Source organism: Odocoileus virginianus, unplaced genomic scaffold (genome assembly GCF_023699985.2).
Source record: "Odocoileus virginianus isolate 20LAN1187 ecotype Illinois unplaced genomic scaffold, Ovbor_1.2 Unplaced_Scaffold_1, whole genome shotgun sequence".
Taxonomy (NCBI): Eukaryota; Metazoa; Chordata; class Mammalia; order Artiodactyla; family Cervidae; genus Odocoileus; species Odocoileus virginianus.
In genome coordinates this window covers 5,780,453-5,804,995 of record NW_027224263.1, presented here as the reverse complement: position 1 = coordinate 5,804,995, position 24,543 = coordinate 5,780,453, and the positions used below count along the sequence as shown (strand labels likewise).

The following is a 24,543-nucleotide window of genomic DNA, read 5'->3' as shown; positions in this document are numbered from 1 at the left end:
CAAGCTCAACTCTAAGGGATTCCACCAGCAGTGCATGTAATCATGGATGGATGGTTACTAAAAGGCCCAGATGAAGTCAAAGGGATAAAGCTCTACCCAAAGCTCTGGAGATAGAGCTCTTCCAAGATTTGCGGTGTCTCTTTGGAGATGGGAGTAGTGACTGCAGAAGAAATGGACCTGGTCCTACCCAGCCACAGGAAGGCTGCAGCTGAGCTATATTATTTCATTCATTCATTTCACATAAATTGGTCACTCATTATATGCCAAGCACTGGGCTAGGTGCTAGGAATGCAGAAATGGATAGACATGCTACACTTACAAATGCACTTGGGAGAAATGGTTACTTGAATACATCATTGCAATGTGATATGTCAAAAAGTCAAAGACCAGTGACAATAGGAGTAGGGAAAAGGTGCAAGGATGAGATGAGGAAAATGACCAAATACAGTGGTGATTTAGCTCTGTGAGGAAAGAAAGGAGTCCAGTTCTGTTTTATTCACCATTGTACCTCTGTCAATTTCCAAGAATGATGTTGAACTCCTCTGTAGTTTATTCATTCACTTATCCATCCATCTGGCCTATTCTGTGCCAAACTCTACACAAGGTATGAGTGATTTAAAGATAAATATAGTCTCTGCCTTTGGAGAACTCAGAGTATAATGAGAAAGAAAAGCTACTGAACAAATATTTAGACAGATCATTGAGATAGTATTGTAGATAATGAACTACAGACATACCTCTGGAGATGATTACAGCAGGTGAAAGATGCTAATGTCCTAAACCTAGGCAGAATATTAAGAATGAGTATAAGGGAAAGATAAACAAGATTCTTAGAACATATAATTGATGTGGTGAAATGAATGATTGGAGTAGTTGTAGGGGATGGTGAGAAGGAAAAAAACTGAGGTTGAATGAATTCTAGGTTTCTAGCTTGGGTGACTGGATATTGTTATTAATATAGAGAGAAATTATTATAAAGGAAAAACAGACTGGATCAAGAGATAGGAGAGAATGTTAACAGTTCAATTACAGATTTTGATGTTTTCATAGGATAACTAGGTGTGCTGCCCACTAAGCTTTTAGATATTTGAGTCTCAATCTGAGGAAATGCATCTGAACTAGGGATAAAGATATAGGAATATTTAGCCTACGTGTTATAGTTAAAGCTGTTGGTGTGAATGAGATCACCCAAGAAGGTTAGGTAGCATGAGAAGGAAACCTAAGGAAATAAATAGCAACACATAAATGTTGAGAAAAAGGGAGGACACTAAGAAAATCTCCATATTCAATACTCTCCACAAAATGTTTTTTTCACTCTGGAAAAAAGAGATAAGGTAGTATAGCTAGTGGGAGCCATTGATTTTCTGCATAACTTGGGATTCAGCATTGCTGCTAATGTGCAGCTCATACCTCAGTGTATGCCCAGTGCTTCAGTCCTCCCTCATAGTCCACCATGACTGACTCTGACTCCCAGCATCATAAATTTTGTGGGGAGGCTGGTTGAACCTGGCGTCCAGCCCTGAAAATTTTTCATATTGAAGGTTTCTTTTTTCATGCCACAAATGTTGTTTTCCCCCGGAAAATAAATCTCAAAAGGGAGATGATGGAAAGAAGAAACCATGACTCTAGCAGAAGAGGGATGGGGCTGGGTGAAAGGTAGGAGTCATCTGGATGTCTGGGAAAAAAACACTTTAATAATTCAAAGCCTGAATTACACAGGTTTTGGTTGCAAAAACTCTAGTGAACATGTAAACAATCAGATGTGATATAATCATTTCATGCATTTCTATCCTCTCTCTGAATAATTGATCACTTCAGTTCAGTACTCAGTCATGTTTGACTATTTGCAATCCCATGGACTGCAGCACGCCAGGCTTCCCTGTCCATCACCAACTCCTGGAACTTGCTCAAACTCATATCCATTGAGTCAGTGATGCCATCCAACCGTCTTATCCTCTGTCGTCTCCTTCTCCTCCTGCCTTCAATCTTTCCCAGTATCAGGGTCTTTTCTAATGAGTCAGTTCTTTGCATCAGATGGCCAGAGTATTGGAGCTTCAACTTCAGTATCAGTCCTTCCAATGAGTATTCAGGACTGATTTCCTTTAGGACTGACTGGTTTGATCTTGCAGTCCAAGGGACTCTCAAGAGTCTTCTCCAGCACCACAGTTCAAAAGCATCAATTCTTTGGTGCTCAGCCTTCTTTATGGTCCAACTCTTACATCCATACATGACTACTGGAAAAACCATAGCTTTGACTATATGGACCTTTGTCAGCAAAGTAATAATGTCTCTGCTTTTTAATATGCTGTCTAGGTTGGTCATAGCTTTTCTTCCAAGGAGCAAGCATCTTTTAATTTCATGGCTGCAGTCACCACCTGCAGTGATTTTGGAGCCCAAGAAAATAAAGTCTGCCACTGTTTCCATTGTTTCCCTGTCTATTTGCCATGAAGTGATGGGACTAGATGCCATGATCTTCATTTTTTGAATGTTGAGTTTTAAGCCAGCTTTTTCACTCTCCTCTTTCACTTTCATCAAGAGGCTCTTTAGTTCCTCTTCACTTTCTGCCATAAGGATGGTGTCATCTGCATATTTGAGGTTATTGATATTTCTCCCAGCAATCTTGATTTCATCCAGCCTGATATTTCACATGATGTACTCTGCATCTAAGCAGGGTGACAATATACAGCCTTTATGTGTTCATTTCCTAAATTGGAACCAGTCTGTTGTTCCATGTCTGGTTCTCACTGTTGCTTCTTGACCTGCATACAGATTTCTCAGGAGGCAGGTAAGGTGGTCTGGTATTCCATCTCTTTAAGAATTTTCCACAGTTTGTTGTGATCCACACAGTCAAAGACTTTAGCATAGTCAATGAAGCAGAAGTAGATGTTTTTCTGGAATTCTCTTGCTTTTTCTATGATCCAATGAATGTTGGCAATTTGATCTCTGGTTCTCTTTAGCAAACTTGGGTCTTTCCCAAGTGAAATTTTTCCATTGCAATTTCAGTAGAACATGGTTATATTCACATCCTTTTCTTCAGGAAGGTAGTATGGGTTGAGACAAATCATTTGAATGTATTTGTTTTAACTTATTGAGGTATACTGTATACATGATAAAATGCACAATCCTTAAGTGTCAGCTCAAAGAGTTTTGACAATTGTGTATACCCAGGCTGGATGAACTTTATCACCTGCTCCCATTTCCCTGAGGTATCTTTGCATAGGGCTCCAAGGACCATTCTTCACTAATTAAAGTCTTCCCATTGGCTTGAATCTTTGACTCAGTTCTCCAAAATGCAGAGGTCAGGCTGTGCCTAGTACTTGACGCATCCTCTTCTAGACTGTGTGCCTGGATTACCTAATCTTAATGAGTTCAGTTGTCAGCCTTGCCCCACTACAGCCTTTGTAATTCTGCCCACAGCAACCACAGTGCTTTTTTAAAAAAATTGTGTATGTGGCTTGCATACTATTTCTATCATCATGCTTCTATGTAAGATAGGTAGTCCTTTCTTTTTCTCTTTCATAACACCCTGTCTCTTTTCTTCATAGCATTTAACACCACTTAAAATTATCTTGTTTATCTTTGTGTATCTAACACCTAGCACAGTGGCTATCACACAAGAGTCTTTAAATAATTACTTGCTGACTGAACACATGAATTCAATAATTATTTCATTAACAAGTTGACCTGTCTGTATCAACTCTTGCCCTCCTCCTAGCCAGTCTCGACCCTGCAGTCAGAGTGATCTTTGAAAAATGTGTAGTTTATCCTGTTACTTATCCTGTCAAAATCCTTCAGTAGTTCTATGTTTTAACAAACTTCAAATATGTTAATATTACTGCTTTACTTAGGGTAGATCATTGCATTGTTGTTGTTGTTCAGCCGCTAAGTTGTGTCCAACTCTTTGTGACCCCATGAATTGCAGCACACCAGACTTCTGTGTCCATCACTATCTCCCTGAGTTTCCTCAGATTCATGTATATTGAGTTAATGATGCCATCCAACCATCTCATCCTCTGTTACCCCCTTCTCCTCTTGCCTTCAATTTTCCCAGCATCAGGGTCTTTTCCAATGAGTCAGCTCTTTGCATTAGGTGGCCAAAGTATTGGAGCTTCAGTATCAGTCCTTTCAATGAATATTCAGGACTGATTTCCTTTAGATTGACTGGTTTGATCTCCTTACAGTCCAAGAGACTCTCAAGAGTCTTCTCCAGCACCACAGTTTGAAAGCATCAAATTCTTTGGTGCTCAGCCTTTTTTATGATCCAACTCTCACATCCATATGTGACTACTGGAAAAACCATGACTTTGACTATATGGACCTTTGTCTGCAAAGTGATGTCTCTGCTTTTTAAACACTGTCTAGGTTTGACATAGCTATTCTTCCAAGGAGCAAGCGTCTTTTAATTTTGTGGCTGCAGTCACTGTCTGCATTGATTTTGGAGCCCAAGAAAATGAAATCTGACACTGTTTCCACATTTCCCCCATCTATTTGCCATGAAATGATGGAACTGGATGCCTTGATCTTAGTTTTTTGAATGTTGAGGGTTTTTTTTTTTCCATTTATTTTTATTAGTTGGAGGCCAATTACTTTACAATATTGTAGTGGTTTTTGTCATACATTGACATGAATCAGCCATAGATTTACATGTGAATGTTGAGTTTTTTTTTTTTCCCATTTTTATTAGTTGGAGGCTAATTACTTTACAGCATTGCAGTGGTTTTTGTCATACATTGAATTAGCCATGGATTTACATGTATTCCCCATCCCTATCCCCCCTCCCACCTCCCTCTCCACCCCATCCCTCTGGGTCCTCCCAGTGCACCAGGCCTAAGCCAGCTTTTTCACTCTTCTCTTTTACCTTCATCAAGAGGCTCTTTAGTTCCTCTTCACTTTCTGTCATTAAAGTGGTATCATCTGCATATCTGAGGTTGTTGATATTTCCCCCGGCAATCTTGATTCCAGTTTGTGCTTCATAGAGCCAGTTAAATAAGCAGGGTGACAATATACAGCCTTGATGTACTCCTTTCCCAATTTGGAACCAGTCCATTGTTCCATGTCTGGTTCTAACTGTTGCTTCTTGACCTGCATACAGGTTTCTCAGGAGGCAGGTAAGGTGGTCTGGTATTCCCATCTCTTTAAGAATTTTCCATAGTTTGTTGTGATCCACACAGTCAAAGGCTTTAGCATAGTCAATGAAGCAGAAGTAGATGTTTTTGGAATTCCTTTGCTTTTTCTATGATCCAGTGTATGTTGGCAATTTGATCTCTGGTTCCTCTGCCTTTTCTAAATCCAGCTTGTACATCTGGAAGTTCTCAGTTTACATACTGCTGAAGCCTAGCTTGAAGGATTTTGAGCATAATCTTGCTGGCATGTGAAATGAGTGCAATTGTATGGTAATTTGAACATTCTTTGGCATTGCTTTTCTTTGGGATTGGAGTGAAAACTGACCTTTTCCAGTCCTGTGGCCACTGCTGAGTTTTCCAAATTTGTTGGCATAATGAGTACAGCACTTTAACAGCATCATCTTTTTAGGATTTGAAATAGCTCAACTGGAATTCCATCACTTCCACTAGCTTTGTTTGTAGTGATGCTTCCTAAGGCCCACTTGACTTCACACTCCAGGATGTCTGGCTCTAGGTGAGTGACACATCATTGTGGTTAACTGGGTCATTAAGAGCTTTTTTGTACAGTTCTTCTGTGTATTCTTGCCACCTTTTCTTAATCTCTTCTGCTTCTGTTAGGTCCTTGCTATTTTTGTCCTTTATTGTGCCTATCTTTGTATGAAATGTTCCCTTGGTAACTCCAATTTTCTTAAAGAGATCTCTAGTCTTTCCCATTCTATTGTTTTCCTCTATTTCTTTGCATTGGTCACTTAAGAAGGCTTTCTTATCTCTCCTTGCTATTTTCTGGAACTCTGCATTCTGTTGCACTGTGGTAGCAGATTAACCCCAGTTCTCAACAGTAACCTATTTATTGATCACTCTATGTTTCTGTTGTAGGTTTGGGAAAAGAGAAAGAGGCACATGTCATATCACACAATCATTCAGGGAGCCAGGAGGCTGGAGGCATCATCTTATAGCTGAACCATCTAGAGTATAAATATATTATATTTCAGATACTTCATCTGTTCTTCATAAATAGTTTCTCTACTACTGGCCTTTAGTAACCCTCAGGCAACTAAGCAGTAATGCCCCAAGGTAATGGTTGAGTATATAATCTATTAACTTCTTTTATATAATTTTATTTTTTTAAATTTTTATTTACTGGTTGCACTGGGTCTTCTTTGCTGTGCATAGGCTTCCTCTAGTTATGGCGAGTGCAGTCTTCTCATTGCAGTGGCTTCTCTTATTGCAGAGCATGGGCTCTAGGGCATGTGGCTTCAGTAGTTTCAATGTGTGAGCTCAGTAGCTGTGGCTCCTGGGCTCTAGAGCACAGGCTCAGTAGTCGTGGTGACAGGACTTAGTTGCTCCATGGCATGTGGGATCTTCCTGGACCAGGGATCAAACCTGTGTCCCTTGCATTGGCAGATGCGGACTCCTATCCATGGTGCCACCAGGGAAGTCCAATAATCCATTACCTTCTATGCATCTATAAAAATGTTATGTACCATCATTGGGAGAACTGAAAAAAGAAACATGCAAATCTTCTTTTGTGATCTGTGGTTCAGGTAAGGAATGTTGGTTAAGAAAAGCTGAAGTCTAGGAGTATTCCTGGCACATAATATGTGGTGGATCTATGTTTATGCCTTTTTAAAATAAAGGTTAGATCTACAAGAGATCTGATATGAATAGATTTTTGAATCTAATGGTTCTTAACCCTGGCTATGCATCAGAATCATTTGAAGAACTTCTTAAATTGTTAGCTTCTTGAAGTCTATCTCTAGAAATTCTGATTTAATACATCTACCTAGGAGTGGGGAGGTGGGGGTATATGTATTTTTAAACAACACCTTCAGGTGATTTAGATGCAGCCATTTAATTACTGCTTTGGCTGATGGGCAGGCATCTGAGTGTCACATTTCATTTTCATGTGGCGCAACTTTGTCCCTTAAATGCCGAACACAATTCAGAAGTTCCCTCACCCCTCGAAGTGCAAACACTCTTACCCTTTTGTTTTAAAAACAATTCATACTGAAATTAAATTGAGTCGTAAGGAGGCTAAATGTTTTGTAAGGCCTTTGGCTTTAATATTCTGGAATTTTGTACTTTTAAACCAGCATTACTTTCAAGCAAAGGAAAGCAATAGGGCAATTGCTCTTAGGAATTATAATCTTTTCAAAATAGAGGAGACTAAGAGCAAGACTAAAGTTGGCTGCATTGAAAAACACTGTATTATTATGTTTATTTCCAAACTCAGATGAAGCAAGAGTCCTGGAAAATACATGGAAGCCCTTCAGAAGTCACCAAGACAGCATATTCATGTAATGGTCTCTTCAATATGACCAGATCAACTGTAAAATTCTTGGGTTTTAAGGCTATATTCCTTGGCCTAAGACTGGTCTCTTATTTATGCTTATGTCTTTCAAAACACACCAAGTCCAGAACTTTAGCTGTGTTCTAAAGCTTCCTGGGCTATTTGGCTTAATAACAAAGCATAATCTGTAGTTGTTTAGGGACATTACACAGGGTTTAGAATGCATGCTGGGGTAGTTAGGTGCCAGCTTGATGGAGAGTTTAAGTGTTTGGCTCACTTTTTCAAACTTCATTCCACTCCATTTCACCAGTAGTTAGGGAAAAAGTCTTTTCCTTGCTATTGGAAGAAAAACACACATTTCCCACACAGTTGCAATGGGCAATTCCTTCCACCAGTCCTTGCACACTACAGCTTTGACAAATTCTACATATGTTTGGTACAATATTTTTCTCCTTTGCTTCAGTTTCCAAGATTGAAGGCACATCTATTAATATAATAAGTTTATAAAGCACATTTTATTTAGTTCATAGACCAAAAGTTCCCCAATGGTACTCTGATGTACACTAGTCCCTCAAGATGCTCTGAGAAAAGCAGATTCCATCATAAAATAAATTTGGTATGGCTGCATATTTTAAATCTTATCTTGCATATTCACTTTGTATATAATCTTACTAAAGGCTCAGAGAAGTTCTATAGTTACAAAACCCATTTATCTTTGTTAAACCCATCATACCCTTATATAAGCATGACATCTTTTCTTTGAGGAACACCTTATGATATATAACAGATCACCATTTGAAAAATGTTTCAAAAGACTGAGAGACATCAATGAAGAAACTTCTGGAAGTCATCCAATGCAACACCAAAGCTGCATTTAGGGCTTATTTGTACTTTATACTTGTAACCATTTCTGCCATTCTGTAGGTCAGTAAGGGAAAACAAACCTTTCATTATTTAAAGTGTCATTACAGCTATACAGGAATGAACATTGACATTTTTGTAACACTTTTCAAGTTATTTCTGAAGCAACATGAAATTGTTTTTTTTTAAAGGTAGTGGACTGGGAGTCCAAAGACCTGGTTTCTCTACCAACTCTGCCACTAACTAGTTTTGTGCCTTTATACCAGCTGGTTAACTTCCCTGCGTATAACTTTCTTTATCCATACAATAGGAATAACAATACCTGTCTTAATCACCTCAGAGGGTTGTTATGAGGATCAAATAACCAAATACAATGGGATAATTATTTCTAAACATTGTGGCAGAACACACATGACAGTGGGGCAAGGCAACTAAGGTGAGAGGTAGGACCAAGAGAACACCAGCATTGTATCAGGGTCTGTGATGATGTACATAGAGCACAGAGCCATCATTACTCCAGAAAGACTGGAAGTCAGAAACAAGGGTGAAGAAATGCATAATTTCAGGCTTGAGTTTTTAAAATCCCTTTCACTGTCTCCCTATTTTGTTTTAATTGGAGTATAATTGCTTTATAATGCTGAGTTAATTTCTGCTGTACAACAATGTGAATCAGCTATATGTATACATATATCCCCTCCCTCTTGAGCCTCCTTCCCACTCCTGCATCTCATCCCTCTAGGTCATCATAGAGCACCAGGCTGAGCTCCCTGTGCTGTATAGCAGCATCCCACTAGCTGTTTTCTACATGGTAGTATGTATATGTTGATGCTACTCTATCAATCCATCTCACCTATCCTCACTCAGAAATGTCAGAACTGAGGATAGCTGGAGCACTGGTAATGGAAGCACATGGGTGATGTCTTAGCTCTGACTTTCATCCTGCCTCATATCACCTCACAACCTCTGTCCCAGAAAACAATGAAGCAGTTTCAGTGGCTATTTGTAGGTGACTCTTCCTTCCTCTCACCATCCTGCTCAGGTTAATAGTCCCCCTTCCACCTTGCAGTTGATTTAGGTCTCTGATAAAGATAGATGCCTGGGCTGACTAGACCATGAGAGTGACCTGGTGTCAATTCTTTTGGGCTTCTGAACTCTGGCTCTTACTTGAAACTTCCTTTTCTGAGTCCTTGATTCTGCTTCTATTATGTGTCACTGGTAACAGTAGGACAGGGGGACTTGGATATTATTTTTCAAATAGTTCCTTCTCCTGCTGCCTTGTAATAATCAGTACAGTGACTTAATGTTTGTTGTTGTTGATCAGTCGCCCAGTCGTGTCCAACTCTGTGACTCCATGAACTGCAGCATACCAGGCTTCCCTGTCTTTCACCATCTCCCAGAGTTTGCTCAAACTCATGTCCATTGAGTCAGTGATGCCATCCAACCATCTCATCCTCTGTTGCCCCCTTCTACCTCCTGCCCTCAATCTTTCCCAGCATCAGGGTCTTTTCCAATGAGTTGGCTTTTTGCATCAAGTGGCCAAAATATTGGAGCTTCATGTTCAGTACCAGTCCTTCCAATGAGTATTCAGGACTGATTTCCTTTAGGATTGACTGGTTTGATCTCCTTGAAGTCCAAGGGACTCAAGAGTCTTCTCCAGCACCACAGTTCAAAAGCATCAATTCTTTGGTGCTCAGCCTTCTTTATGGTCCAACTCTCACATCCATACATGACTACTGGAAAAACCATAGCTTTGACTATACAGACCTTTGTCAGCAAAGTAATGTCTCTCTGCTTTTTAATATGCTGTCTAGGTTGGTCATAGCTTTTCTTCCAAGGAGCAAACATCTTTCACATGGCTGCAATCACCATTTGCATTGATTTTGGAGCCCCCCAAAATAAAGTCTGCCACTGTTTCCATTTTGTCTCCATCTATCTAATGTTTGATGCCACTTATATTCTCAAAATGTTATAGAGCCCACTTCATCTTTCGCCTTTTGATGCATGAGCTCAGAAGCTGCTTTCCCTGTTGTATTAGTTATTCATTGCTGCATAACAAATGACTCCAAATGTTAGCAGCTTACAATGTCACACATTTATTACTCCAAGCTGTCTGTGGGTCAGGAATCTATGGATAATTTAGCTTGGCTCTCTGGCTCAGAGTATCTTACAAGTCAGCAAACAAGGTGACTTGTCCCCAAGGTCAAAGTCACCTCTAGGTTCCACTGGGACAGGATGTATTTCCAGGCTTACCTAGAAGTTGTTGGCAGGTTTCAGCTAATTAAGGACTATTGGACTAAAGGCCTCAGTTCCTCACTAGCTGTTGACCAGAGGATGCTCTCTCCTCCTTGCCACATGGGCTTCTCCATAGACCAGCTCACAATATGGAAGCTGGCTGGCTTCATCAAAGTGAGCAAGTGAAAGAGAGCAAGAGATATGGAGTGTGTAAACACAATAGAAGTCACAGTGTTTTATGACCTAATCTCAGAAGTGACATTTCTTTTTTTGCTTGTTTTCTGTTGGTTAGAAGCAGATACCAGATCCAGTCCACAAACTAAGGGAGTAGAATATACAAGGGAAGGAGATTCCACAAGATTATGAATACCAGAAAGTAGTTATCATTGGAGAGAGTGGGGGAAATCTTACAAGGCTACCTACCACAACTGTCCTGTAATGGGTATGTAGAAAATTCTGGGTTTTGGGCTCTCTTCCTGAAACATCCCAACTCAGTGTAGTTTCTGCTCATTGTCTCTTAAGACTTCTGTTTCTTCTCGACCATCAATTTCCTCTTTAGGTCAATAATACAACAGCTCAACTCATCCCATCCCCAGATGTCTTAGGTTCTTAAATCTGGCAGGATTTCTGATCCTTCTCTTCACAACTTTTATTTTCTGGTCTCCAATTCCCTTGCAGGATTTCTTCTATCCCCACTTTTGATCAATTGCTCTCTTAGAATGACCTACTCCCTTTACTTGCCACCTTTTAGTACTTTATCCCTCTATGGCCTCTGACTGTTCTTTGAAATAAGCCAGATTTCTCTTATTATTGTTTAGCAACCAAAGAACATTGGATCTAAAGTTCCTTTGTAACTTTTAATCCTTTTCTCTTGATTAAAGAGAAAACACAAACCATTAGTCATCTCACTGAGGAGCTTTATGTCATTTATTCCAATTTCCTGCAATAGAGGTAGGTACACTTTCTGTTCTTTAATCATAACAGACTTGCTGTTCCACCAGGCAGTGAAACACAATCTCCAAAGGGAAACATGCCCATTTGGCATGAGATGGACCTAACTTCATATTTAATGAAGCCAAATGAAATCTGTTTCTACAGGAGAGGGACCGTCTCCAGTTTTCTGCAGGATTTGTTTTCTATTCACCATAAAGCAGGCAATCAACGAACATTTATTAAGTGTCTATCACGGGTCCAACATTATTCTAAGTACTGAGAGGATCCAGAAGGAAAACATAAGACTTGGTGATTGCCATAAGCGAGCGATACCTGTGGTTACCCCAAAGTAGGTCTCATTTGGATTGAGACCAGGCACATGACATGAATTTCAACTATTTTGTGGAGATATGTGGAACTGGGCCTTAGAATATGGATAGAATTTCATAGGCAGTGGGAAGTAAGAGGGGAAAACAGCATGAAAGCATATGCAGAACCAAGCAAGGGGTGAGATGATATCTTCCTTTTCATTGTGTTTATCTTCAAGAATGTCTTCCCATTAAAAAAAAAAAAAAACTCATTGGTAGGCCACAGGAGTGGTTTGCATTTTCTTATGATTCTTACTGGGTGGGGCAAGACCACTTTCAACTCATATGCTGGGCAAAGCTGTAGTTTGCCCATTTTTATAGTTTTTTATTTCCATTTGTTCTACTGTACAACTGCTTTTGTCTAGTTTGGGCTCAATTGCTGATGGCAACCCCATGGACTGTAGCCCACCAGGCTCCTCTGTCCATGGAATTCTCCAGGCCAAGAAAGCTGAAGTGAGTAGCCATTGCCTTCTCCAGGGGATCGTCCCAGATCAGGGATTGAAACTGGGTCTTGTGCATTACAGGCAGATTCTTTACCATCTGAGCCCCCAGGGAAGCCCTCAACTGCTGATATTTGGTCCCAGTTTGAAAGTTCTCCTACATCCCTCTTCTGTTGCTCATCTTTCTGTATTCTACTGTAAACCAGGCTTTGTGCTATGTGCTACAAGTAAATAACAGAAATGAATAAGACATGGCCCCTAGACTCCAGGAGCTCTTAGTCCAGTGGAATATGGGGACAGCTAAGATGACACCAATGACTCTCAGTAAAGACAAATTGTCCAGTGCTATTGGAAATGCTAAAGCACTTTACTATGAGGAATGTGAGTTCTGACTTCCTCAAATATGTTATTTGTTGTCACTTATGCATTTGTAGACCTCAATTCTGCCACATGCTTTGAAATACAAAGTATATGTGTGTGCTTTTTTCCTGAATGGCTATTGTGTGGTCTCCATTGTCTCCTACCAGCAGCCAATTCATCTTTGGAAGGGCTGGAATGTCATTTCATAATAAACTGAAGCTAAACACTCTGGTTGATTCTCCTTCAAAGGGTTTTGCTGGTTCTGGGAGCAGGGGAGGAGGGAGGAAGTGGAAACAAAGCTGTTCTTCTTGCCCAGGAAGCATCCCTTTGACACTGCGCCTGGGATTGGTGGGAGGAATTAGCAAATGAACCGAGACATTGGCAGCCGCTTTCAGTCAGGCCTTCCCATACAAAGGTGTCCCTTTCATCCTTGCAGAACTGAGAACTAGTCTCATCAGAATAAGTAGTTTCTGACATTTGGGTCAGAAAGAAAGTGAGATAAGGCAGGAGGTAGTCTGGCTGTGCTGCCCTGATAACAGTCCTGAGCAAAGACTGCTGTGTGGCTCTGGAAAACAAGACCTGTAAACACAGCTCACGTTTGACATGATGGCAGTAGGGGAATTTTCAGAATATGTTCCTGTTAGGAAAACTGACATGGCTTTCCACCCAGTCTCCTCAGAGTGGGAAGCATTATTGCACATTAGTGCCTACTGAGGCCTTGCCAATGGCCACAGTGGTGCAAGGGTTTATAGAGTCGCTTACTTACCATTGATGCAAATGGAGGGAAGAGCCTATAGGAGAGGAGTGGAAAGAGGCTGGCTGGGTTGTAGTGAAGAAACCTATTATCTGCTGAATCAAAACCTATTATCTGCTGAATCAGGATAGAGACAACAAGAAACAGTAGCGACATTTTATAATGGCCTATCTTTCTGTTTTATTTGCAGTTTGAAATTCTGTGATAGTACTTCCCATTATGAGGGTGAAGGGGGCTAGAGTAGGCCACTCCCAAATATGCCACTTTGTATAAGGATTATTTTGAGCTGAAGGCAGTTAAGAAGCAGCAAACATAGGAAAAGTTCTTTACCTTCCCCCACCTGCCTAAAAGAAGGACATCAATGTCCCTTTATGAAGGGGTTCCTCTTCCCTCTTCCATACTAGTAGAACAAACCTCATCACCAGAGACTTTAACAAAGAAATTGCTAAAAAATCCTTTGTCTTCCATTAGTGTCTCCCAGGCTTCCCTGGTGGCTCAGATGGTACAGAATCTGCCTGCAATGATGAGAGACCTGGGTTCGATCACTGGGTCAGGAAGATCCCCTGGAGAAGGGAATGGCTATCTACTCCAGTATTCTTGCCTGGAGAATCCCATGGACAGAGCAGCATCTTCCATGTATTGGATTAGTCAAAAAGTTCATTTGGGAGTTAAAAAAAAAATGTTTGGCCAACCCAATATATACCTTCCCAAATTTCCCATGCCTGGAAGCCCAACTCTTTGACCTTTGTCTTGTCACTTCTTCACAATTTGCAGGCTCAGGTACAGAATCTAAAAGAGTAGAGGAAAAGATTTTTCCCTCCCCTAAAGGGGCAAGGAAGTGGTATTGGAGATAAATTCAGATGCTTTGGAAAGTCATTCACCCCCGACTTTCTACCAATGAGCACCATTGCTCTAGGAAAACCCCAAAACCTGGGGCCAATTTAGAGTCTTGGTTGAATGACTGAAGTCACTTGCCTTAGTCTTCCTGACTGACCCTGCTTCTGCCCCAGTGCTAGTGCATTAGGCACTCAGTTTTTTCTCTTTGACCAATCCTCTGCTTCATACCCCTGTTTCAGTAACTGGGTTCTTTCACAATATCCCTGATATAAGCTCTTGGAAAAACTTCCCAGAACCCACATTTCTCTAAAGGATGGGTCCTCTAATTTTAGAGTATATTGGAATTAGGTATATACTCTGCCAGACAAAATTCAGATTTCAGATAAACAGCAAACAACTTTCAGTGTGTGTTGTATGCAGTATTGAGGATGTATTTGTAAGAAAAATGATTTGCTGTTGATTGGAACTTCAAATTTCACTGGGCTTCCTGCATTTTTATTTTCTAAATCTGACAATTAATAATAATCTGGGAACTTTGTTAAAGTGTAGATTTCTGGTTCCCACTCCCAGAATTCTAATTTGACATGACTGTGGTAGGGAATTTATTAACAGGGCCATTAAGAAAGGTAGTCAAAGAACACACGTTCTGAAACCCTAACCTGTACTACAGATCTGTGTGCAGCCCCTGAAAAAAAAAAGTGAAAGTGAAAGTTAGTTGCTCAATCATGTCCGACTCTTTGTGACCTCATAGACTGTAGCCCACCAGGCTCCTCTGTCCATGGTAAGAATACTGGAGTGGGTTGCCAATTCTTTCTCCAGGGGATCTTGCCCCTGTTCCCCGGTTAATTCTGGAACCTGGATTCTTTCCCCATGGCCTGAGTCCTGTACCTGAGTCCTGCTTCAATTCCAGACAGCACAAATGCCTAGCATTGTTGAAAGTGTGTCAGCCGCTCAGTCATGTCTGACTTTACGACCCCATGGACTGTAGCCTGTCAGGCTCCTCTATCCATGGGATTTTCCCAGGCAAGAATACTGGAGTGGGTTGCCATTCCTCTTCTCCAGAGGATCTTCCCAACTCAGGGGTCGAACTTGGATCTCTTGCATTGTAGGCAGATTCTTTACCATCTGAACCATGGGGCTTTGCATTGTTATGTTTATGCAAAGAAGCAACTTATTACAGAAACAGTTCTCAAAGCCCATGGCTCTGGGGTGTAGAGAGGAATAGTGAGCATGATTCAGAATACTCTCAACTGAAAGTAATAATTATAGAAATAACAGCAACAATATCTATCACTTATACAGCACCTACTATGTGCCAGATGCTATTTTAAGTGCTTTTACATGAGGTAACTCTTTTAATCCTCACAACAACTCAATAACATAGGGAATATTATTATCCCCATTTTAAGATGAAGAAACTGAAATACAGAGATTGTAAGTGACATGCCCAAGGTCTCACAGCAATTAAGTGACAGAGGCAGGCAGTTGGATCTATGTGAAGTCACCTTAAATCAAATTCTTCGAGGGCAGTATGGGTGGTCTGTTTCCTTACCCCCACCTCTCTTCTGGTCACCTTTTCCCAGTCCCTAGTCATTTTTCATTTTTGTATGTTCTCTAATTTCCTCTTCATGTCCAACAACCTAACTCAGCTCTCTGTTTTCCCCAAGCATCACTAAAAAAAAAAAGAAAGAAAAAGAAAAAAAAAAGAGGAAATATTTACTAATAAGGCTGTTTTTTAATCTGAAAACTACTGCAACAATGACACCTTCCTGAGCAATAGATAGGGAAGGGGAGCAGGAAGGGGGGTCTGTGTTCACAGCAGTTTGAGAGGTTGTACCCAAGTAAAAGTTTCTAGGTAAATGTAGGCAAAAAAAGAATAAGAATGACCTTTTACATCTGAAATATTAAGAACTGATGCATTGTCTTTTTGACATGATCTTTGACACAGTGACCCATGTTCCTGTGAATTCTTTGCTGTGGCCATCTTTGGAAATCATTAGCTTCCGGTGTGGGTGAAGAATTCTGAAGGGTGGTTGCTCCAGATTTCAGTCCTTGAGTTTCAATAGCATTATTCTTTTGAACTGAGATCTCTTCATTTCAGCAGGAATTTTCTGCTGTGTCAGAAATACGGTAGAAGTGGCAGATATGCTCTTGAGCAAATACTTACCATTTCATTATTTAAAGTTTAGCTACATAAACACACAAATATTTGTTGAATGAATGAAATTTGAAGCATGAAATCAACTGAATGTATTAACCATGGTCTTGAAAGGACAGATCTTTTCTTAAGGCAAAATGGCGGAAGGATCTTCTTTCTTTCTCCCAGTGAGAGAATAGAGTGTGGTGGACTCACCCTTGATAGAGATAGGTTGGTCACTTAGAAATGAATCAGGGACCATGGGGAAGAGATGGTTGCACTATAAAATACCAATGTGAGGCTCCTTGTTCAAAAGGCAAGAACAAAGGGCACTAAAGGTAGTAAAATATAGAATGTTTTCCTTTCAAAAAAATAAATGTAGGCAGCTCTAAGTAAATTCGTTGTTCAGTTATTATTGTCACAGTGAAGTACCTCTGACCGCTAAGTGGAGTAAACATGAGGCTTGTCCCTTTTTAAAAAATGGAGGTAAAATTGCCTGTTGACTATAGAATCAAGCCTGATGCTATTAAACTGAACTATATCTCTTCTTGTGTCGCTGGAAACAGTCCCTGATGCAGAGAAAACCTGCCCTGTTAACTGCAGATCTCTGAATGGAATATATCCTGTCTGTGTCCTAATTAATACCTCAGTTCTGCAGAGTGTAATTGGCCTGGAATGTAGAGCTGTGTTCAGTGTCTCTTGGGCTGGTTGCACAATAGGAGTTGAACTGAAGCTACAGAAGAACTTGTCAGCAGCAAGCTGGGAGCCTAGGAAATGAAGCTATTTCACAAAGGGTAAGAGAGCAATAGAGTACTTTTGGAAAAGGCAGAGCAAGAGAAAAATTAATTTGGTGAAGCTAGGCAAGTTTTGTTTTTTATTTTTTGTCTTTTTCCAGAAGGAGAGAGTGTTGGAAAAGTTTAATTAATTTATTCATCCACGTATTCAGCCATTCATTCAACAAATATTTAATATGGGTCTACTTCCCTGGTGGCTCAGATGGTAAAGCGTCTGCCTACAATGTGGGAGACCTGGGTTCGATCCCTGGGTCAGGAAGATCCCCTGGAGAAGGAAATTCCAGTATTCTTGCCTTGGAGTAATTCCACTCCAGTATTCTTGCCTGGAAAATCCCATGGACAGAGGAGCCTGGTAGGCTACAGTCCACAGAGTCACAAAGAGTTGGACACAACTGAACGGCTTCACTTTCATGTTTCAATATGCATTAACCACCATTTAACAAACTAGTGATACAAGCTTGAAAAAGAAAAATTTCCAGCTTTTATGGAGCTTACATTCTAGTGATGAAAGATCTAGTGCAGAATTCTGCAGTTTGGATTCAGTAACATGGATCAAGATGATGACCTATTGATTCATTGAGGTTACCACAAGCAGTGAGCCTATGGTCATGACTGGCTAAAGTTCTAAACTAGGAGGTTAAGCTGTCATCATTTGGATGTCCTTCTCCCTCATTGCTTCTGGATCATCCTTCTCCACAGGATCTTCCCCGCCCAGGGATTGAACCCACGTCTCATGTCTCCTGCACTGACAGGCAGATTCATTAGCACCACCTAGGACCCCCTCTATAATGACAACAGTCCACAATAGTCTCCTTTCCTTGCTTTCCACATCTGCATTCTTATACTTGATTATGCAAAGTCCATTTCCTAGCCACTTTTTGTGTGTTCTTACCTTGCTGGTGGTAGGCGTAGGGTGATGGAGTTGTAGCTAATAAAAAAAGACAGAGCCTGATTCTTCCCCACGGGGATCCAGGATCCCTCAAAGTCTTCTCTGTCAGCTTCCCGGCAGTATCGAGGGAGTCAGAAAGACAATCCACTCTTCCAAAGGAGCCAGGAATTTCTTATAAAGTCTTGTTTTCTTTCTGTCCCAATGGGAGGTACTAATCTCTGTAGTCCTGGGAACTGGGGAGAGGGGCAGAGGATATGCACATCAGTTGGGGTTCTTAGTTGTAAAGAGCTAAAACCTAAATGTGACTACTTTAGGCAAGGAAAACTTACTTGAGGCTTGTTAGAAGCTTATACAATCCCAAAGAAAGCCAGAGAGCCAACTTGGAGGCAAGGGAGTAAAAAAATAACACTCAAAATCATAAAGCAAAAATGGAGATCCCCCTGCCACTGCTGCTCGGTACAAATACCATAGTTTGAATTGTGAGAAAGAGAAAGGCAGACCTTGATGTGAAGGAGCTGGCCTGATGCTCTCTCCCAGGCCTTGGTGTTGCTAGGAGCTGGTCTGGCACTCACAGTTGGGTCTTGGTATTCTCCTGTTAAACATCAATTTCACAAGACAGGCACATCAGACAGGTTCACCCTGTGATGGTGATGGCTCAAGACATAAATGTAAACATTGCCCAAAACACAGAAGTGACCAGACATCCCTCCCCCCTCCACTGGCTAGTGGAATGACTGCTGTTTCTTTACCAATTACAGCTTTAGCTTTGGGACAGCACTCCCTCCTCCTAGGTAAGATTTATTAAGATACCCAATCATGGAATTACATCTGCTTCCTAATAGCATCCAATTCAGAACAAAGTCCCACTTCCTCAACAAGCCCCCACCTCAAATCACCTAGCATAGTGTTAGTCGCTCAGTCATGTCCAACTCTTTGTGACCCCATGGACTGTAGCTCACCAGGCTCCTCTGTCCATGAAATTCTCCAGGCAAGAATACTGGAGTGGGTTGCCATTCCCTTCTTCAGGGGATCTTCCTGACCCAGGGATCAAATCCAGGTCTTGTGCATTGCAGGCAGATTCTTTGCCACTGAACCACTGAATCACATAACACAAATCCAAATCCTAAAATGCTGCTGCTGCTAAGTCACTTCAGTCATGTCCAACTCTGTGCAATCCCATAGATGGCAGCCCACCAGGCTCCTCTGTCCCTGGGATTCTCCAAGCAAAAATACTAGAGTGGGTTGCCATTTCCTTCTCCAATGCATGCATGCATGCTAAGTCGCTTCAGTCATGTCCGATTCTGTGCAACCCTATGGACAGCAGCCCACCAGGCTCTTCTGTCCATGGGATTCTCCAGGCAAGAATACTGGAGTGGGTTGCCATTTCCTTCTCCAGTAAATCCTAAAATATGTCCTCTCTAATATCCTCCCTGTGGTATGCATTTTCTCTTTTGACAATGAGTGATAAACTCTACTTGCTAAACTATGAGATGTGCTCCTGGTAGTCTTTGTCTGGAGGACATTGACAACTGCCAGTATCATTCACTGCTGGCACCAGACACTTCTCTTGGAACCTTTGCAACTGCTGCCTCTGAAAATGAAATGGAACTGCCCTTGCCTTAACCAGAATGCAGTCAATATAATATCCGCTGCTTTGCATCACTAGCTTTCAATTCTAGGTCTGAGTAGGAAAATGTGCCTTTAAAGAGCCTAAGTCACATGCCTTTACTGGAGCAGTAAGGAGGCTTAGAAAGCAAGTGTCTTCTTTGGGGGAGTCTGGGACTTCTAAGGTGAGGAATTCTCAAAACATAAAAAGGGTGTTCAAAAGTGGTGACTAGTTGTTGCAGACACTGTAAGTTCTCCATTCAGATCCCCAGGGATTATTTTTGATGGTTTGGTGCATCCATGCCCTGGCTACTATGAGTGCTGCTGCAAGCTCACATGTATAACCTTCTCTGTGGGACTGCTCTTGGGCAACCAAAACCACCTCACCTAGGAGTTCTCTGTCTTCTAAGACTGATCATAGCCAATGACTGATTGAGGTAGCAGCAGTGAGAAATCGCTACCCACTTTGTCTCAAGGTAGAAAGGACCCTTTTGAGCCATTTATACATACCCAGAGCTACCTGTGTGACCAGGTAATGGTAGATTTCATGTGAAGTAACATCCTTGCTTAGCTTTATTCCTCACTCTCCCCTTTTCCCTTCACAGTTTTCTCCCGAAAACATTCTCCTAAAAATATCACTTGCACAGGAATCCATTCTGTGGAATCAATTTTAAAATGACATCTAATGTCCATACCTTTGGCTGCCCAATATCAACATATATCCTTTTCCATACATAAACTTCACAACAACAAAAGCCTCTGTGTAATAGGACTATTTTTGATATAAATGAAAGCATGACAAGGAGTGGCATCTCAAACTCTGATTAGTTACTGTATATTCAGTTCTCGATCCAGGGTCTTTGGGTGATGTGCATTTATCCTCTGGTTCCGTCACACCTTGATATTCTACAAACGAGGGACTCTATAATATTAACCACTATGTGTAGGAGAATTGGAGGGGTGATGAAATATGTCACCTGAAGGAAGAAACTCTGGGTAGATATTACAGTCTACTTTCTGAAACTTTACCTGTTATACTCAGTCTATATTTCTTTTTGCCCCTCCTTAGTCAGCAGTTAAGTTGATAAAGTTTCTTTACCTCATGACCTAGACCTTCATTGCTGAGGCGTTATGGTTTTTTGGGGCCTGCCTGTATGTGGTTGTTTAAGTCTCCCTTTTTAACTTTGGCACTGAAATGGCAGCAGGAGTGCCTCAAAGGATCCTCTGTGTGTCCCAGAGATACTCCTACCCACTTTCACTCTATAGTGGCAAACCTACATCATACTATCTAGCTCTGAAACTCCCATCTTAGGTGTTATTCTGGTGACCCAAACAGCCCAAAATATCCAGATGGCTGTCTCTTCTTTTATGTAACAGACACGCCATTGTGTGTCTGTCTAGAAGAACTATATCTTTCTCAAGTTCTGAAACTTCTAAACCAGCAGAACCATACAATTTTGTGAGGAGGGTAGCAGATGTCATGGTGGGATGAGCCACTCCAACTTCCAGCCCTTGGTTCCTAGGGTACTGGATCTAACAGCAGCACTGTCTACTGGTCACTAGTTCAGAGTATATGCCACATCCTATAGGATAACATATCCAGTGTTCCAATCTTGCCCAGTATTCACAGATCCTGTGATTGAGTTTTTAATAGACCTCTGCACCAGTCTACCAGGATAACTGCTCCTGGCTTGTGGTGTTTGTGGTAAGATCAATGAGTCTTGTATTAGTCCATTACTTTCACTCTTTCTCCATAAAATGAGTTTCTTGTGAGCAATGCAATGGCAGTGAAAAGAACATTCAATAAATCTATTAGTAGTAGAGCTGGCCGAACCATTGCCAGCTGGAAAAGCACATCCATGTCACAGTAAGTATCATTTCCAGACAGGATAAACAGCTTTCTCTTCCCTAATGGAGGAAAGCAAAAGTAACCTACCTGCTACCAGATCTCTTTGTGGAATGGGACCCAGTCAGGCACTTAGCCTGGGCCTCTGCTGCTGACAGTTTGGGTACTCAGCAGATACAGTAGCCCAGTGAGCGTTGGTGATGGGGAATCCATGGGATTGATGCCATGTATCACCTCTATCTCTGCCTTCATGGAGCTCACCACTTTATGTGAGTCCTGGAGGGACAGGGAAAAGAGGCTGACTGACATCCCTATGATAGGAACGTTTTGTTCACTTGATCATTGAGAGATTTCCGTAGAGTGGTGGCCTTTTGGTAAGCCATCATATAGGATGTAAATACTCATGAACTAGAACTTATACCGGTCCTGTAAAGTTGAGATGATGCTGGGGGTCAGGAGGCACAAAATAAAACAGTGCAGGGGAAGCCTCCAAGTGAATTTTAAAGTATGGTTAGGACATCTGTACTCAGCTCCTTACAAATGGTTAAGCCAGGAAGCTTTCAAGTGGTGAGTGAGGCCTAACACCTGCCTGATGAAGTTATACCTCTGAAGAGAGGAAGCTTCTGAGAGGCATTTCATTGACAGAGAGGTAGAAAGAGCCTAGGACTTAGAATCTGAAAACCTGACCTTGACTTTCAGCTCTGTCATTTAAGCTGTATGACCATGGGCAACATGCTTTGCCTCTCTTGGTTTAACCTTCCTTTTCTATAAAACAGGGTTAATAATAGTTTCTTTGCCAACCTCATGGAATTTTAAGGTCCAAAATGTGATGATTCATTTGGAAGTACTTAACAAACTATGAAGTTCCATAAAAGTATAAAACAAATTTTTCCCATAAAGGAAGGACTTCCACAAATTCTGTTGAACTTGGAGGAGAAAGCACAAGGACAAGGTCAGATGCTGTGACTTCCTGGGAGCATGGGCCAGGATGATGGACAGGTCCATAATTGCCAATCCCATTGGCCCTCTGCTTTAGACCAAGAGGCCTGTGGAGCAGGCAGACGTACTATAATCTGGAAGAGCCCATCTGAGAGATGGCTTAAAGTAGTAAGCCAGAAAGACCAATACAGTACACTAATGCATATATATGGAATTTAGAAAGATGGTAATGATAACCCTATATGCAAAACAGAAAAAGAGACACAGATGTACAGAACAGAATTTTGGACTCTGTGGGAGAAGGTGAGGGTGGGATGTTTCGAGAGAACAGCATCGAAACATGTATATTATCTAGGGTGAAACAGATCACCAGCCCAGGCTGGATGCATGAGACAAGTGCTCGGGCCTGGTGCACTGGGAAGACCCAGAGGAATCGGTGGAGAGGGAGATGGGAGGGGGGATCCGGATGGGGAATACATGTAAATCCATGGCTGATTCATGTCAATGTATGACAAAAACCACTACAATATTGTAAAGTAATTAGCCTCCAACTAATAAAAATAAATGGAAAAAAATAAATAAATAAAATTGCAAAAAAAAAAAAAAAAAGTCGATTTCCAGCTGTGCCTTTTGAATCAGTCTCAGAAACAGAGAAAATCAGCATGTATGCACATGTTCTAGGCTAATAACTCCCTCGATGGTTGATTTTGAAAACCATGGGATCAGATAATAAGGAAGCCACAGAGAGTTTTTATTGGCTCAGGAGCCAAAGGAATTACTTCTGGGGAAAAAAAGCAAAAAACAAAACAGTGATGTTCTGAAACAAACCCCCTTTCTTTCCTACCTAAACCTTGGAATATTCCTCCAGAGTACAGAATGAAATGGATAAATGATGAGTCTGTTTCCTTAGATTCATGTAGATGATCAATTTAAATAATCCTCAAAAATAGTCCACTTTGGGGCTCAGTGTATGCGTATGTGTTTGTAAGTAATCCACACTTTGTGTGCATTCCCCATCCCTAAAACAAAACAGACTGCTATACCCTTGTCGTGCAACGTTAATTGTTAGATGAGAAAGCAGAAGGCTCCAGGGAACAATGGGAATGAATGATCCTGCAGAAGAAGGGAGGCTTGATCAGAGATGCATAGAGCCTATAATGTGTTAGTCACTCAGTCGCGTCTGACTCTTTGTGACTCCATGGACTGTAGTCCTCCAGGCTCCCCTGTCCATGGGATTCTCCAGGCAAGGATACTGGAGTGAGTTGCCGTTTCCTTCTCCAGGAGATCTTCCCAACCCAGGGATTGAACCCACATCTCTTATGTCTCCTGCATTGGTAGGCAGGTTCTTTACCACTAAGGACTTCCCTGGTGGCTCAGATGGTAAAGCGTCTGCCTACAATGCGGGAGACCCAGGTTCAATCCCTGGGTTGGGAAGATCTCCTGGAGAAGGAAATGGCAACCCACTCCAGTATTCTTGCCTGGAAAATCCCATGGACGGAGAAGCTAGTAGGTAGCTTCTGTAGCTGGAGGCTACAGTCCATGGGGTTACAAGAGTCAGATACGACTGAGCGACTTCACTTTCACTTTCACTTTATCACTAGTGCTACCTGGAAAACCCTGGATGAGCCTAAAGGACAAAAATACCTTTGGCTAAGACTGCAGGTTTGCTGTTATGTTGGTAGCTATAGGTAATCTTCCTAATAATACAATGCTGAATTCTGCACAACTACAAAGTGTGAGGGGAGAACACTTGTTTTGGCACTTTATCACATGTCCTTGACATGCCTTTTTCAAGGTCGTGGCTCCCTGGCAGCTTACAGTGAGAGCAGCAGATGACATTGTCATACATCTCAGATAATAGAGGCTATTGAGCCAAAGCCCTCTGTGTTCCTAATGTCAGCATCTGCTTTCTGATTCTTCACTTCTTCTTTCCAAAAAGAGATCACATAATTATTAAGTGGCAGAGCTAGGATTCACACACTGGCTGACTAGTTCCAGAACTTGAATTTAGATGATGACACACTCTCTGCTCGCTGGGATTGCTGACACGGTATGGACTGGCAACCTCCTCCATTTGGCAAACCTCTCCACCCAGGCTTATTAAAAAGCCTGAAACATATTTTTTCTTAAATAGA

At 41.4% G+C, this 24,543-nt stretch overlaps 1 non-coding gene across 1 annotated transcript; it reads left to right on the top strand.

The window, feature by feature from the left end:
- Positions 1 to 23,770: 23,770 nt before the first annotated feature.
- TRNAC-ACA (transfer RNA cysteine (anticodon ACA)) lies at positions 23,771 to 23,842 on the top strand. Its single transcript has one exon. It is a non-coding gene; the product is annotated as a tRNA-Cys (tRNA).
- Positions 23,843 to 24,543: the final 701 nt, after the last annotated feature.